The following is a 17,389-nucleotide window of genomic DNA, read 5'->3' as shown; positions in this document are numbered from 1 at the left end:
TTTTAATTGGGTGTTTGCTTTTTTATCATTGATTTGAAGGATTTTATATTCTTATATTTTGAGTATGAATCCTGTGCCATTTTTTTCCAAAATAATATTCAGTTGTTCTTAAACCATTTGTTAAAAAGATCTCACATCCTTTTTTGGTTGACTTTGTGCCTTGGCCAAAAGTCAGTTGACCTTATATGAGTGGGTATATCTCTGGACCGTTTCCTTCTATTGATCTGTTTGTCTCTCCTCATTTCAGTAATATTCTGTCTTGATCTTGTAAGTCTCGAAATCAGGTTGTATAAGTCCCCTAACTTTTTCCTTAGTTTTCAATATTGCTTTGGCTTTTCAAAATTCCTTGTTATTTCCATAGAAATTTTACAAGACCAGTGCTCTAACTCCATAGAAATTTTAGAATAAGCTTGTCAGTGGGTTTTGGGTTGGTATTGCATTGAACTTATGGATCAATTTGAAGAGAACAGGTGTTCTTATATATTGATCATAAAGCCTTTGACTTTGTTGAACTCTTTCTTGTCCATTGCTAACTCTAGGTCTAGGCACTACTTATTTTCTTCTTCTGAGTTCCCTATACTCTTCACTTTGCCATCCAGTTAAACTCAGTTTGTACCAGTACTGTCTCTTCCTTTGATGCCTCTATTCTCCTCTAATTACCAATCCATAACTTACCCAAGTTCATAGCTTGTCTCCTTCCTGGGTGAGTCCTGCTCAGGTTATGTTTCAGTATTATGAACTCTGTGTCTTGGCAACAAGGCACTCTCATTTCCAGCTTCCATAGGATGTGTTGTATCCTTGGGAGTTCAGCTTAATGTGGCCCTCACATGGCCAAGCTCCTTCGTACCTCTCTAGCCTCATCACTTAAATTCACTATCTTGTGCTCTTCCTTCAGCCATAATAAGCCACTAGTTGTTCCTCAAACACACAAGCTCTCTCACATCTGGAATTTGCATATCCTATACCTATTTCCTGAAACAATTTTTTCCCCTCCCCACACGTACCCACTCCCATCCCATTAGCTTAGAAACCTTTCCTGCTTATTCGAAGCAGGTTTAGATGCCCTTCTCTGAGCTCTCATAAGGACAGTGGGCAATTCCTCATTGCAGCCCTATTATTACACTGTGCCCCTTGAAGGCAGGAACTGGGTCTTTCTCACTATTGAATTTCCAACATTTCGCACATTGCCTGGCACACACAAAGCTCTCCATCAATATTTGTTAAATGTATGGATAAATTAAATAATTAATAAGCAGACACTGTCAGTATGTCACTATATTATATACTCCTAGGGGATGGGAACACTGACTCACTAAAGACATCATGGAAGTTATGTACCTGTGGTGGAGAAAGATGACTCATTCTGCTCCCAGCACTTGTTAAAAATATCCCTTATCCATATTCAATTTATATGCACCAATCAGTCTTCTAATCTTAATGCACTTCCCAAGTAGATTTCGTAAACTGGGACAGAAATAGGTTGGCTAGTGAATACATTCTTAGTCTATTGGCAGATAGATTACACACTGTAAATTAGTATTTTGGCTCTCTGTTTTTTAAAGCAATCATATTATTTTGGTTGACATGGATACAATCTTAGAACTCCTGCTGGAAACCAAAAGAACTGTTTCTCTTTCCCTTTTTTTTTCATATATACGTTCCCCAAAGAGGGCAGTTCTTATTTCCTGTGTTTTCCCACAGGGCCTAAGATAGTGTAGAATACCTTGATGTCATTCCATAAACAAAAGCTGATTTTAACAATTAGCAAGGCTGAATACTAAACTCTAGGGACTTGTATTAGTTTCCTAGGGCTTTCATAACAAAGTACCAGAAACTGGGCGGCATATCAACAAAAATATATTGTTTCACGTTTCTGCAAGCTAGAAGTCTGAGACATTGGCAGAATTGGTTTGTTCTGAGGGCTGTGAGGAAGAATCTGCTCCATGACTTTCATTTCACCTATGGTGGTTTGCTGGTATTCTAGGAATCTTTGGCATTCCTTGGTTTATACAAGCATCATGCTGATTTCTGTGCTTTCATCTTCACCTGGTGTTCTCTCTGTGTGTTCAAATTACCCTCCCCCTTTTGTTTATTTATTTGAGAGAATGCACATGAGCAGGGGGAGGGGTAGTGGAAGAGGGGGAAGTAGACTCCCTACCCACACAGGGACTCAATCCCAGGACTCTGAGATCATGACCTGAGCTGAAGGCAGACGCTTCACCGACTGAGCCACCCAGGTGCCCCAACACATCACATTCTCAAGCCCATGTCTTCAGATAAGTCTCTAGGAGCAGGAAAGGCAAGTGGATCCCACATTCCAAGGATAGGGGAAGGGGTGAAAAGCCTCCAAATGCCAGGGTCCACTGGTCACAGGTCAGCTGCTGGTGACATCTTTTCAGTGACCTTCCCCAACAGTTCTGAGTAGTATCTAATTCTGTAAACATACCAGAACTTCTTTATCCACTCATTCCTTGATGGACAATTGGGTTGTGTCCAGTTTTAGGCTTTCCTGAATAAAACTGCTATGAGCATTCATACACTAGTCTTTTTTGTAGACACATGTTTTCATTTCTCTTGGGTGAATACTTTAGAATGGAAGTGTTGGGTCATTCAAAGTGAAGAAATGAATGAATGAATAAGTGAAAACTCCCTTTTCTTGGCCGTGACTTACAAATTCAACTCTCACTTCCTATTATATTGATGCACTGGAACTTCAATTAGAAAAAGCTCGAGGAGCCCTGACATAACACATGGCCACCAAAGAATCCACTGTCATATACTCAGAATTGGGAAGGACAATGAAAGTAACTGGATCCCCTCTCAACCTCAGTAATCATTAAGGAAATGCAAATCAAACTATGGTGAAATATCACCCTATATGCATAACAATGACTATTATCAAAGAAACAGAAAATAAAGTGTTGATGTGGTTGTGGAAAAATTGGAACTCTTGTGCACTGTTGGTGGAAAGGCAAATGGTAAAGCTGCCATGGAAAAAAATTAAAAATAGAATTATCATATTATCTAGCAATTCTACTTCTGGGTATATACCCAAAAGATTGGAAAGCAAGGCCTCAAAGTATATATCTTATATATGATATATATAAAAGATTTTATTTATTTACTTTAGAGGGAGAAAGCTCGAGTAGGGGGAGGAGCAAAAGGAGAGAATCTCAAGCAGACAACATGGTGGGCACGGAGGCCAATGCGGGGCTTGATCTCATAACCCTGAGATCACAACCTGAACCAAAGTCAAGAGCCAGATGCTCAACTGACTGAGCCACCCAGGCACCCCTATCTACCCATGTTCATAGCAACATTGTTCACAAAAGGTAGGAACAACCCAAATATCCATTGATGGATGAGTGATGTACAGAATGTGGTATATACATACAATGGAATATCATTCAGTCTTAAAAAGGAAGGGAATGCGGACACAATCTACAACATGGATGAACATTGAGGACAATATGCTATATGAAATAAACCAGTCACAAAAAGACAAGTACTATGTGATTCCACTTATATGAGATACCTAGAGTAGTCAAACTCATTAAAACAAGAAATGGAATGGTGGTTGCCAGGGGCTGGGTTGGGGGGACTGGTAAGTTGTTGTTTAATGAATATAGAGTTTCATTTCTGCAAGATGACAAAGTTCTGGAGATCTGTTTCACAGCATTGTGAATGTAACTAACAGTACTGAATTATACACTTAAAATGGTTAAGATGGTAAATTTTATGTTATATGTATTTTACCACAACTAAAAATTTTTAAAGTGATTGGATTCCTACTCCCACCAACTTCAGGAATTCTTTTCCAGCATCTCTAATAGGTGATTATTCTATTTTGCTCTAAAATATCCAGGGACAAGAAACCCCAGAGGTACTAAATGCCATGATGGGGCAGTTCTACTTGATTTTTAAAAAGTTTTCCTGTTTGGAGCTGAAATGACATGTGCTGTAGGTTATTGGATACAGATTAGTTCACTGAAGTAACAGAGTAAGTTGACTCCTTGTATATGGCACACTTTTAAGGATTTGAAGAAATTTAGATCATTCCTTAAGTAAGTATGCAGGACATAGTTTCCAAACCCTTTGGAGGAAGATAATTTGGGTATAGATACAGGAATTTACTGCTTGTAAACTATAAGATTTTTAGCATCTGTAACACTCTGAACTTCAATTTTATTCATTCATTCATTCATTCATTTAACCAATCTTATTAAGCTCTGTTTTTTTTAAGAATTTATTTATTTATTTGACAGAGAGATCACAAGTAGTCAGAGAGGCAGGCAGAGAGAGAGAGGAGGAAGCAGGCTCTCCGTAGAGCAGAGCCCGATGTGGGACTCGATCCCAGGACTCTGAGATCATGCCCTGAGTCAAAGGCAGAGGCTTAATCCACTGAGCCACCCAGGCGCCCCAAGCTCTATTTTTTTAACCACACACTGTCCAAGGTACTAGGAATATAACATTGAACAAAGCAGACATAGTCACTACCTTCATCAAGCAGGTAATCCAGTGAGGAGGAAAGATCATTAAGAAGTGTTAACAAGAAATTGAGACAAGCACCAGGAGATGGAAATTACAGGATTAAATGGGAGCATGAAACAGAATTATCGAACCCTGTTTCAGGACTAGGGTAGACTTCCCCTGAGAAGTAACACTTAATGTAAGCCCTTAAGAATATACAGCAGTTTGCCTGGTGAGGAGCATCTAAAACCAAGCTTATGTGGTTATCAGGAAGATTAAACTGGGTAAAATAATTTAGAAAAATGTTATCCTCGTGCTCTCACATACCTTTATGGATTCAACTCTTTCAGACTCTACTATCATTTATGGAGTTGCTGTGTGCTTTGTGCTGGCTTCCCATATCTTATCTAATTTATTTATGACAACCTCATGAAGATGACTCAAAGTGCTGTCATCTTTTAAATAAAGTGACAAGAACTATCTCATTTTGGACAAAATTATGCAGAGTGCAATGGAAAAACACAAAGAGAATGAAATACTTTTGCTAATAGTATATTATGAAATGATAAGCCATTATGATTACCCTTTTACTATTGTACATATTTGTGTCTGGACACAATGATTAATGTAGCTTGCAGTTTCATTAATATTCTAGGTGCTGCATTGGTGCTCTTGAATTTGTGATCCTACAAATATCTTCTTTTGTTCTTACAAGAATTCTGTCCATTTAGGTCTCCTTCCCATCTGCACTTATGCAACTGACTTTTGGAGATTAAATGGACACATTTCAGGTTACACTACAAATTTCTACTTAGTTGAATTGGACACTTCATTCTAGTCTGTCAGGATAATCTTCAGTTCCACTTTTGTCATTCACATTAGCTCTTTTTCATTAGATTTGATTTCTTTCTGAGTTGTGAGATCCAGCAACAAATGTAATAGCCCTACTTTATTTCCCTTGCTTCTGCTGACTCTAGGTTGAGCGAACAGGAGCCACTGCTAGCTCTCCCCTGTCTCAAGCTCCTACGAAGATGTAGGCTGAAGCAAGATCCAGTAAGCTTCTCCCATCCCTTCTCACTGGTGGGGTTGATTATCAGATCTTACTCTCACACTCTGGGATTTGATGACCCAGTCATGCCTTTTGGGTACTTCCTTCTGCTCCTAATTATATGGGCATCCTTAAGATGACAAGCAGACATGCCCCTTTCATAGCACATCACATTCCATATCCTGACTTTCCTATTCCCCTCACCCTATCACTTCCTTATCTGTGTGCTAAGAGTATATCCCCCACCCCAAATAGTTAATGCTTTGCAAGTGGTTTGACAAAGGGGGACATAAAAGCTAGGAAATAATTTTGTTCACATATTTGACATGAATTATAATTACTTATGCTTTTTATAGAAATCTCATTGTTTCTTAAAATCATTGCATTCATTAAAAATTTTATGCATGCCACACATGGCCATGGTATAATACTTTACATCATTTACATCATCAGTGTGCTTGTTTTCATTTATTAAAACTTTATTTTTCAGTATTACTCTACGTTACCTTATGTTTCAAACTGTTCTTTAAAAAGTGTATCATTGCCTCCAAGTAGTTCTTCGAAACACAAAAATCATGAAAAACACAAAAATCATAAAAATGTAAACTGTGGAAAGATCTCCATACAAGACAGAGTGAAGAGAAATTTAAAATAATATTACAAATTATGGGAAGGTCTTCATAAAACCTAGAGTTCTGAGAAAATACCCAGCCAAAAAAAAGTAAACATAAAATATAATAATACCTATCTGAAAATGTATTTTATTGGGCTTGCAATCCATTTGCTTCTGCTGCCCCAGGAACTGTCAGGTTTTTTTTTTTTTAAAGATTTTATTTATTTATTTGACAGAGAGAAATCACAAGCAAGCAGAGAGGCAGGCAGAGAGAGAGGAGGAAGCAGGCTCCCCGCTGAGCAGAAAGCCCGATGAGGGGCTCGAACCCAGGACCTGGTATCTTGACCTGAGCCGAAGGCAGCGGCTTAACCCACTGAGCCACCCAGGCGCCCCGGAACTGTCAGTTTTAAGTCCTTGCAAATACTGACAGATAGCCAAAGAAATGTACCATTTTCAAGTAAAATAGGAAACTCTTTGGTAATCCAGTCACCTTTCCCCTCCTCGTCCTCGCACCAAATAGCATTTGCTAGTATGATTTAAGTGAATTGTATATCCAAATGTAGAAGAGACCCCAAAACTCTAGAGGCATTCTTCAAAATATGTATGGAGCACACCATTGCTGAAAACACTGTTAAACTAGTCAAAAAGGTAATGAAAACTGCAAAATTCCTTAATCCAATAACATTTTTGGATACTGCTTACTATCAATGGTAAAAAAAAAAAAATGTGAAGAGAAAGTACCAAGGTGAAATTCTAGCACATAGTTTACTTTACATGTAGAACAAACCACTGGTTTGCAGAGTATAAATCAACTCCTTGGATACGTGCAGTGCATATATGACAGAGTTGTGTTCAGCAGCTCATTATCCCTGAAAGCCCGTGCCATAAGCAGACTTTTTTCATTTAAGAGAAAATGATTTTGCGAGCCAAGAAGAGGGCAGTACAAATACACTGGGACCCATACCAACAGTGCACACATATTTCCTTGAATATTTTATTCACAGAGGCTAATCAGTAGCCAACAATATGCCTCTCAATTTTGATCCAAGGTTGAAAATACTGGGGCAATTTTTACTATGACTGAATCATAGCCAGGATATGTACATCTTTTCACTGCGACATGTTGAGAAATGGTTGGTGAATACAAAACTCTGGTTTTTTTTTCTTTTCACACTGACACATAGTGGTTGATAAAAAACAAAAATGGATTTTTTTCATTATTAAGTATGTGTTTTTTTTAATTTTATTTTTTCAGTGTTCCGTGATTCATTGTTTATGCACCACACCCAGTCCTCTAAAGTTAGGAATAAAAAAAATTTCTTTGTGACTTGATCATTTCAATTACTTTGAATGAACTAATATATTTCAAAACTGGAGTATCTGAATAAAGTGAATCTATCATTTCAAAGCTAAAGGATTATAATTTCAAATGTTTAGGATACAGTATTAGAATTTCTTAAGAAGAACAAACTGTGAAGAAATCCTTCAGTCATTATGGATAATAACTTTCTTCTACTGTCAGAGAAAGAAACTGATGATATATTATTGATAGTGTTTGAAAAATCACATCCCAATGCTGCCACAAACCATTTAGAAATATATTCCAGAGACACATTCAACCAAAGAATGAATTGGTATTCATCTTTCAAGTTGAAAGTTAAAACTTTGTTTATGATGTATTTATGTCTAATGGAACATGAAAAGCAATCTTCAGTGATAAATCTATCCTTTCTGAGTCAATGTTTTATCTGAATATCCAGAATTATCTAAATATCCTCATAATCATGAATTGGAATCTTCCAATTTAGAAGGAATAAAGAATAGGAAATATGGTTGTGGGACCTGGGATGCGTCTCAGGCTACTCATTATCAAGCTGGATATAAGATTAAACATTGGTGTTCTGCTTGCAACAAATGAAGTGCTCTGCAAATGCTGAGAAATTGAGGCTCGTGCTAGCATTTCTGACCAGGTTCAGAAAGCCTCCCGCTGGGAATTACTCTGAATCACAGACTGTTGACTGAACATCAGTCCTCAGTTTTGCCATTTTTTCCCCCAAGATTGGAACCTCATCATTAATTTTTGACCCATGACTCAATCTGACTCCTTACTGTTGCTCACTACCTGGACCCTTGAAAACCCTCCTTCCCTTACCATGTTGAATATCCTGGAGCCAACTGCTTGAATTTTGGGAGTAAGATGGACTACTGTGTTCCTTTGAATATGAATCACTTGTGTGTTCCTTCTGGAGCTCATTAAAAAAGACACTCTTCTTTTCTCTTTCACTGCTGATGGTCCTTCCATGCAGGGGTAGCTCAGCTGGTAAACCACACCTGGCCTTAACTAGCCTACTTAGCAGATTTGTAAGTTTTGAAGGAGAAAGTGGGCATGGGTAACCTAGTGCCTTCTTCCTGTTTCCCCTTGGGATCATGCCAAACATGGAACAGGGGCTACTGTCACTTGGCAACCTGGCCACCTGTTGACAAGGTGGGTGGACCTGTCTATCCTAGGTTTTAGTATCAGGGATCAGCTGGCCTGCAGATATATCATAGATATGAGCATCAACTTTTCTTGGTAGGAAAAGTGGCACTTTGGGTCTCTTTGCCTTTATTTTCACAACTCTCACCCAACTCAAAGGGTTAGGAAAGGAGGTGCCATTATTTAGCTTTGTTCAAATTCTAATACCAGCCCCTATTACAGGATCAGTTTCCCCACTGTTGTCCCACCTTGGGAAGAGAAGGAACCTGCACACTCTTTCACCTTACTTTTCCCCACTTGCTGGGAAACAGAATGCCTGGGTCTCAGAGAAGCTCCAACTATGGTAAGAATGACAGGTAGTCAAGAGCCTTTGCTTATGGTGATTTAGCCAGTTATGGAAATATTCAGCCAGTACCAATGAGTCCAAATATCCCCATCTCATCTGTAAGCTACTGGAGTCCATTTCAGAGGGCTTGCTGAAATCTGAATGCATCCCTGTGTTCCACTAGACTGGTAGGTAAAGTATCAAGGAAAAAATGAAGCTAGTTTGTTCTGAATTTTTGTTAGTAAATGCTACTAACTTGATGGTAAAGCTTGATCTTCTGTATTTTTATGACCTCTGTGTCTGGCATGTCTTGCATACTCAGCAAATGTTTTGACAAATGAGTAAATTAATCAATCATATAAACCATTGCTAATGCCTAATAACTATCTTTTTAAGTTATAAGTGTTCACAAACCATCTTTTTAACGATAATTCTTAGTTTTTTCTTGTTCTAATTTCAAACTCCAATTATAAAAGGAGGGATCTTCTTTTTACCTTGTTGGTAGAACAGAACAATGTTTACCTTTTCCCAGCCTTCCAGTCTAGCTGAATTTCCCATTTTTTAGCAGAAATGTCGATCCATCAACATAGACACAACTTATTTATATATCCTGAGATAGAAGTATTCTGGTCATGAGAATTTGAATTCATTTAAAGCACATTAAATGCTCTCTGATTATCATCTTTTACCTTCTGGGAATTATCTGATTAATGATAGCTTTTCTACCATTTATTGTTAGAATTATTCCCATTGGCAGTGAGGGCAAGTAGAAACTGAGTCATTTGCTTTTCTCTTTCATGTGTTAACATTTTAATATCTGCCCTAAGAACTGAGTCTCTACCTTTGTCTCTCTGTGGCATTATTTACAACTTTGCCAGCCTCTGCTGTTCCTAGCGATATCCTTTCAGGTCTCATAATTTGTTGTTGTTCAGCTAAGATTTCCTTCTTCTATATTTTGTACATATGCTTCTATACTAGGGGACACTCGTTGAGGTCACCGTCTTTCTCTGAGAGCCCCTTGCCAGATTCAAGGTTCCTGCAAGGCCATCATCTTCCTTGACCAAAGTTGATTGGACAAAGAGTGGACACTTGGGAAACCAGACTCTCTCTCCCAAGAATTCAGAGCTGAGATGGGATTGCTATTTGAATCTAGGTTGGCCACTTGAGTGGAGAGATTAGGACCTCAGAAGTTATGAAATGGAGCCTTGTTGGATGGTACACCATCAATTAGTGAGAGAAGAATGAACAGACGTATAGAATGAAGCAGAGACAGTGTGCCAAGGAGATGAGCTCCTGATGGCTTTCCAGGTCCTAGGATAGCATGTCAGGATAATTTCTGGAAATTTCTATGTGTATTCTTCCTCCTCCCTGCTCCCATTATGAGGCAGGGGCTAGACTCTTGCTACTCCTTTGACTGTTCATGTGAGAAGGCAGAAAGCAAACACAGCTTGATGGCAACACAGAGAAGCAGTGTAGGGCTACAGGTAAGAGCAGGGGTCTCGAGCCAGGCCATCTGGTTTAGAAGAATCTGTGTCACTTCCTGGCTGTGAGAACCTAGGCAAGTGATTTAATCACCCTCCTGTCCCATCTGGAAAATAAGGATAATGTTCTTACCTTGTAGGATTATCATGACAATTAACTAAAAATGTAACAACCCTAGAACAATTACCATCATGTCACAAAAGAACTAATATGTGCAAGGGTTTTTTTTTGTTTTTTTTTTTTTTTAATGATCTTAGTTGTTTTTTTCCCCCCGAAACCTGAAACTAGTTCAAGGGCAGTGATAAGTGTCCTGGTGGGTGAAACCGAGCAAGGAGCATCTCTGAGGACCTGGGGTGTGTTGGGAGGAAGCTGCCCAGGTAGAGTGGAGATTAGAATGGCCTGGAAGAGCAGTGGTTCCTGCAACATGCTGACACAGTGTCTGATGATGGGTCTGGACCTCAGACAGGAGGGCTGCCTTGTGAGTCTGAGAAAGCAGGACCCCGCTTCCAGGTCTCACCAGAGGTCCCCACGTCCAGAGGCTGGCATGGGGACAGACTGCTAGCTGCTTCCCAATTTCTATTCTTTCCTTCTTCCTGCTAAATTTTAGCTAGCCACCCATGTCAAAGTGCCTGAATCATGTTTGTACAAGAGGGAAAGAGACTTCTATCTTAATCAACTCTTTGCTATTTTATTTTTAATTTTTGTATGCAGCCAGATCAAATCCTGTCTGATTCATCATGAAAGTGACAGATACTTCTGGACATGAACTACCGATTAAGACAATGGGAAATATGGAACAATGGGTGGAAACTTATGACTGCTGACCAAAAACTAGAGAGGATTCTTCTGTTCCTTGGTGCCCCCTCGGGCAAAGGCAGACAAGAATGTCCCCCAGATAACCAAGATTTTTTTATCTCTCCAACCTAGCAAGATGGGAGAAGCAAAACCAGATGTAAGTTGATGTAATATTTGTTATCTGAGTTTATTGTTTGAGATTAAAGAGGTTTAGCTGCCCTTGGATTTTGTGATTTATCTTAGAACCCTTTAAATAGATTCCTCTTTATTTGATTTTTTAAACTTAATTCCAAGGGATTTTTTTATTCGCATTCAAAAGGACCCTATTTAAGACACAGACCTTACCTGTGCAAACACATTAATTTCTCAAGGTGTCTCTTCCATCTCTGGTTAGAAATACTTTAAATTATATTGTCAGATTTCATTTTTAGGCTTCTTCTAAAGTGTTTTGCTTTTGTGAAGAATCAGTTCCTGGGATCATGTTCATTTTTTTTTTGCCTCACATTTGACATCTGCATTATCAAAGTTCTGGGCCTGGAGAGGGGTGGGGGCCTCCCTCCCTTCACCCCATGCTGGACTGTTTCTCTTACTTCATTGTCATTTCCAGATAAGCAGTCAGTTGTTCCTTATGGATCTAAAACAAGTCCAGAATGGCAGTTCCTGACGCTTCCTCCCCCACCTGGGCAGGGAACTATCAGCAAGGCAAGCCAAGAATTTATCATCAGTAATTCCCAGCTGAATTAATCTACCTAAAGACAAGCCACAGCTCCTTGAATCTTCCCAGTGTGGTTTTTACACATGTGGAGGACTACAGAAGAGATTCTTAGCCGTAGTGTGGACAACACCTATGGGGAATGCCTTTGTTGTTTAAACCATCCACAGGTGCCCCACGTTCTTTGAAATTGGTTGACCTTGGAAACACACTGAAGCCAAACACTGGGGAGAAGTAGCTGAAAAGAACCCGGAAACAAAAGCAAAACTCCTGGGTGAAAGGAAAATCCCCTGCTTTGCCACTGATTTACTCTGTGATCCTATTCAAGCCACTCGAACTTATGAACTCTTTTCATCTATAAAATGGGAATAATAATCTCTCTTCTGGAGAGCTCACAAAATTGTCCAGTACAGTGTTTAGAAACATAATTAAGTTCTGGTTAAATATATACTATTGTGGGGGCATCTGGGTAGCATAGTCGGTTGAGCACCTGGCTCTTGTTTTTGGCTCAGGTTGTGATCTCAGGGTCATGGGATTGATCCCTGAATTGGCTCTGTGCTCAGCGGGGAATCTGCTTAAAGATGCTCTCTCCCTCTGCCCTTTCCTCACTTGCCCCATCTCCTCACTCTTGAGCACGAGTGCTCTCTCTCTCTCTCAAATAAATAAATCTTTAAAAAAATTAAAAACAAGTATTGTTATTATCTTAATGTGCCTCAAATCCCAGCCCCCCATCCCCAGATTAATTACTGTTCCAACCAGGCAAAAGGAAAGAGAGGAAAGGAGACCAGCATGCGCTGGGCACCAAGAAAACACTGAATGCCTCAAAGCATATTACAGGTGTGTTTTCTTTTAACCTTTGTGCCAGCCCATTGTGGTGCGTATTAACACATACTTCTGTGTTCACTTGGCAGATAAGGTTCTGGGGATTGAAGTGATTACTTGCTCAGAGTCTCAGAGTGATAACTTTTAGAGACAAAATTCAAATTTTGGGTTTTCTCTGAAGCTGGTGTATGTTTGTGTATACTGTTCACATGGAGGCCACTGGAAAGGCAGTAGGGAAGGAGAGGCTGGAATTCCAAAGCTGTCTTTTTCTAAGGTACGTTTTGTGTTTGTTTTCTTCAGTAAAGACAGTACCTTTATGGAATGACATGGATTTATGGAAATGGAACTCCAGGGAATTTGCACCTATAGGGAAGATAAGCTCCATTTACAATAGCTGATCTGTTCACTGTCATCCAGAAACCCAGTTAGGTCCTAAATTCACGTCTGCTCAAAGCCCTCCAGTGGTTTGTCATCTCATTCCAAGTAAAAGTCAGAGACTTACAATGGCCTACCAGACCCTGTGTGTTGTGTCTCCCCCTGCCCTGAATTCTGGGTCCTCATTGCTTCTCATTCTTCCCCAGCTCACGCTGCTCCAGCCATCCTTGCATTCTTGCTAATCATCTATCCCACCAGAGATTTTCCTGCCTCAGGGCCTTTGCATCAGCTGTTTTGTTCTACCTGCCTACTCTTTCCCAGATACCCACCTGTCTCACTCTTACTGCCTTTAAGTATCTGATCTTACCAGTGAGGTTTTCTCTGGCCACCCATTAACATTGCAAGTCCCCCCTTCCTGCATCTTAAAGAAGTTTTTTTTTTCTCCTTGCCATGAGGAGAAAACAGACCTTGCTAGGAAATAACACATTTCCCCATAGGACCTAGAAAACCTTTGAACAGCCCTTAACAGCATAGAAACAGGAGAGTCTTTAGAAATACTTGTAATCAGTTCCTCCATTTAACAGATGAAGAAAGGAAGGCTCAGAGAGGGAAAGTGACTTGCTCCGGAATGCGAAGCTGTGTAGAGATGGGTCTGGGAAGAGAATCCAAGTTCACTTACTTATTCATTCATTTAGCAAACATCTATTTAGGACGCAGTACATGTTAGGGTCTCGAGCTCCCCCCGTGAATAAAACCAGTTTCAGTTCTTCCTACCTCTAGCGCCTCCAGCCTTGTCAGAGAGGGCGTCGCTGAACCAATCACTATATAAAGAACAGTGAGATTCAGCGGCAGCAGGTATTATGAGGAAAAACCTGGTGCTATGACAGCATAGTTTGAGGTGTTGACTTGGATGGAGAGATCAGCACACGCTCCTCAGCTAGAGCTAACGATGGGAGAATGACGGACAGCCGCTGGATGAGGGAGCAAAGGGCATTTCAGGTAGCAAGGTAGAATGGGTATGAATGGGTTAGCAATGGAGGTAGAGGTTAGAGTGTGGCTCCCTCTAAGCCATGATAAGAAATTTTATCCTCCTCCTAAGAAATGTTGAAAGGTTTATCTGATGTTAAGGAGAAGTAAGAGGAGGCAAAGTCGATTTCTATTTATATCCATGAACCATCCAGAGGGTGAAAAAAATAACTTGGAAAAACATTCCTTCAGGCCCTTGTCACATCACACTTTGTTAGCCACCTGGGCAGTCGAAGGCTTTCTGTTTCTCTGCAAGCCTGATTTGTGCGCGCACACACACACACACACACACACACACACTTTACATGGACTTCTTCATTTTAACAATGTTCTTGACATTCCTGATACAAGAATAACAGAGCTTATTCTGATTAATCTCATTTAATTCTAATTAGTTTATCTACTTGGGTCATTTGGTCTGTGATTACTTGCTGTCAGGGTGCTGAAAATATTGCCCATCCTGATTTCTCCGAATGGTGGTAATTCAAGGGAGAGGTCTCTCCTGGTGTTATAGAGTTCCACTCTCTGGTTCAAGAACATAGAGAAGACCCCGGAGCACCATTATTAGCCACCAAGGAGGTTTGTGATAGCTGTTTGCCTGTTGAATGCTGCTTTTCTGCAAGCACCGTGTGTTTCTGACATCTGGGGCCTTGCCAACCGCTGAGGGACTGCCCCTCCCATGGCTGGCCTTCCACCTGCAAATCAACCAACACCCTTACTACCTCCCTCATCTGGCTCTTACACTTTGGGCCACTCCCCTGCTGCAGTCCCCAGAGGGCTGGGTACCAGACAACTCCAGACAGCCCTAACCCCAGAGCCTGCTGAAGTTATTCAAACTAGCCAATCCTAAGCCCGCTTCCCCTGCCTCACCGGTTCCTTCCCTGGAAACCACAATCAGGGCTCTTACCAACGTTTGTCTCTACCACCTCTGCCTCTGACTGATCCCGGTGTCTCCCCATGAGGCCCTGCACGATGTGGCACACCGCCTCCTCCTGGGAACTGGGAGTAACCAACTGCCTCATCCGTAAAAGTCACCTCCTGATCTGTTGGCTTTGTCATATCTAATAAAAATAAAGTCTGCCTTTTCAGACTTCTTTGTCAGAGCCTCTTTCATTCCCTTGGGAGGAGGCCCATGTGAAACCCCTCTGCCCCACCCCTCCCCCGCCCTCTGTGCTAGGGGGAAAGGCATGGATTTCAGAGCCTGGCAGATCTGAGGTCCTAGGCCTGCTGACCCAGGTGCCAGCTGCAAGGGCTGTGGTCCTTTTGCTTCACCTCCTGGACCCTCACTCCCCCACGCACAGAACTGAGGACCACAGCAGCCATCCCAAAGGACTGCCCCAGGCCTAGATGAGAACGTGCAGGCCGGGCATCTAGCCCCTAGGACGCAGGGGCTGCTGAACGCATGCTGGCTCCCCACTCCCTCCAGCGATCTGGGAGCCTCCTTCGCTGTTTCCTGCCTGCCAGTTTTACTGTTCAATCAACAGAGAATCTTGAAGAAAATCCACGGATGATTTATTGTAAGCTTTTCAACCTTTGCTTCCTTTATCCGTTAACCTCCAGCCAACCGGAGCCTTTTATTTTCCCCTCCGTGAGCCCCCGGCAGACTCTGACAGGTTCTGAGAGCGGGTTTTGGATGAGCTCTGCGTGGACCCCGCGCTGTCTCCCGCTGCTCTCTGGCCGAGCCTGTCAGCAGGGGGCTCCCGCGAGCACAGAACTGGGAGTCCCGCCTGAGCTCCGGCTCTGATGTTGCTTCTCCTGCATGCCTAGGGGCACATCGGTTAACCGCTCCAAGCTTTCACATTCTCATTTGTGAAATAAGAATAAAAATGTGCATGTTGCCTCTATCCTTAGGACTGTTTTGTGAAGCAGACGGAACACCTTGGACGAGGAGGGTAACAAGAGAAGCGGTCTGATGCTAGCGAGAACTATCATGAAAAACATGAGAGGCAGTCAGGGTGGACCCTCTGTTTTTCCTCTTCTGTGTGCCTTGACCTCTCCTCTCTCCTTCCTGGTATAGGAGGTATATCCTGCCCACCCCCCACCATCCAGGCCTCCCACAGACCAATGCCAGCCCCTGTGGGCTGGGAGTCCAGCCTGAAAGACCTTCCTTTCTCTCTTATCTCAAGGATTCTAGAGGGAACGTCTGTGAAGGGGGCAGAGAAAACCACAGGGTAGATAAAGGATGTGTGTGTGTACTTGTGTGTGTGAATGTGTGCACACAGACTTACTTTGTCCCAGGTGCTGTCCCATGTAAACCTCTTGGCCCTGGAAAGGGGATCCTCGGTGTCATCACCGAGGAATGAGGAACTGGAGACACAGAAATGTGCAATGACTAGCTGGGAAGTGGCCCTTCTTGATTTTAAAATGAGGATTTTTTTTAGTCTGAGCTCTTGACTACTAGGATATCTTGCTCCCCAGGCACAACAGCAGGTGCCTGGGACATCATTTCTTTCTAAAGGACCACCTTGAGGTCACATAAAAAATGATCCCACCTAGCCAAACGCAGGAAGGAAACACCTCCCTTGGAGTCATGGCTGTTCCTCGTGTTCACTTCTGTTCCCCTACCTGACTCTGGTGGTTTCTGTGTGTTCACCTCCTTCACTAAACAGTGAGTCTCTTCTCTGAGTCCTTTCAGTGCCCACGGGGATAAAGCCAGCACACACCAAAGTTCTCACTGAATGTTTGCTGCGTTTACTTAAAGAAAAAGGAACATTCCCATCCCACCCTAGGAAAAGAATGAACGCAAGAGAATGAGAGAAAAATGATAACGAAGGAGTCACTGGGGAGTAAAGCTATCTGTCACAGAATGGAGGGATTTCTCCTGGAAGTCAGTGTTTTCAAAATAAAATGTGAGTAGCCCATGCGTGGTGGTGCCACACCTGGCCTCGCCAAGAGTAAGAGGGGTAGTTTCTGTGGCATCTGGCAAATCACACTGAGCAAGGACCCAGCACCCCTTGAAGGACAAAGTCCCAGTCACCAGACATAGCGGGACACACTTTTTCTCAAGGAGGGCACAGTCTGACCCGGACAGAGGACAGTGATGCGATTGTTGGGTTGTGCCAACTAGAGGTTTCTCCACGTGATGCTGTAATTGGTGCTCAGAGTTTTTCTTTGGATTTATCTTCTCTCACAGGTTTTGCAATGTTTAAACATCCAGAGAAAATGGCAAGTGGGATTTTAGGGGTTCTGTCTCAGGCTCTCAGCTCTTCTAACTGTGCTCGCTCCTGAGAGGACCTGAGATGCAA

This window comes from Enhydra lutris, unplaced genomic scaffold, assembly GCF_002288905.1.
Source record: "Enhydra lutris kenyoni isolate GAN:26980312 unplaced genomic scaffold, ASM228890v2 scaffoldscaffold55, whole genome shotgun sequence".
In the NCBI taxonomy this organism is placed as follows: Eukaryota; Metazoa; Chordata; class Mammalia; order Carnivora; family Mustelidae; genus Enhydra; species Enhydra lutris.
Note: the sequence above shows the minus strand (reverse complement) of the source record.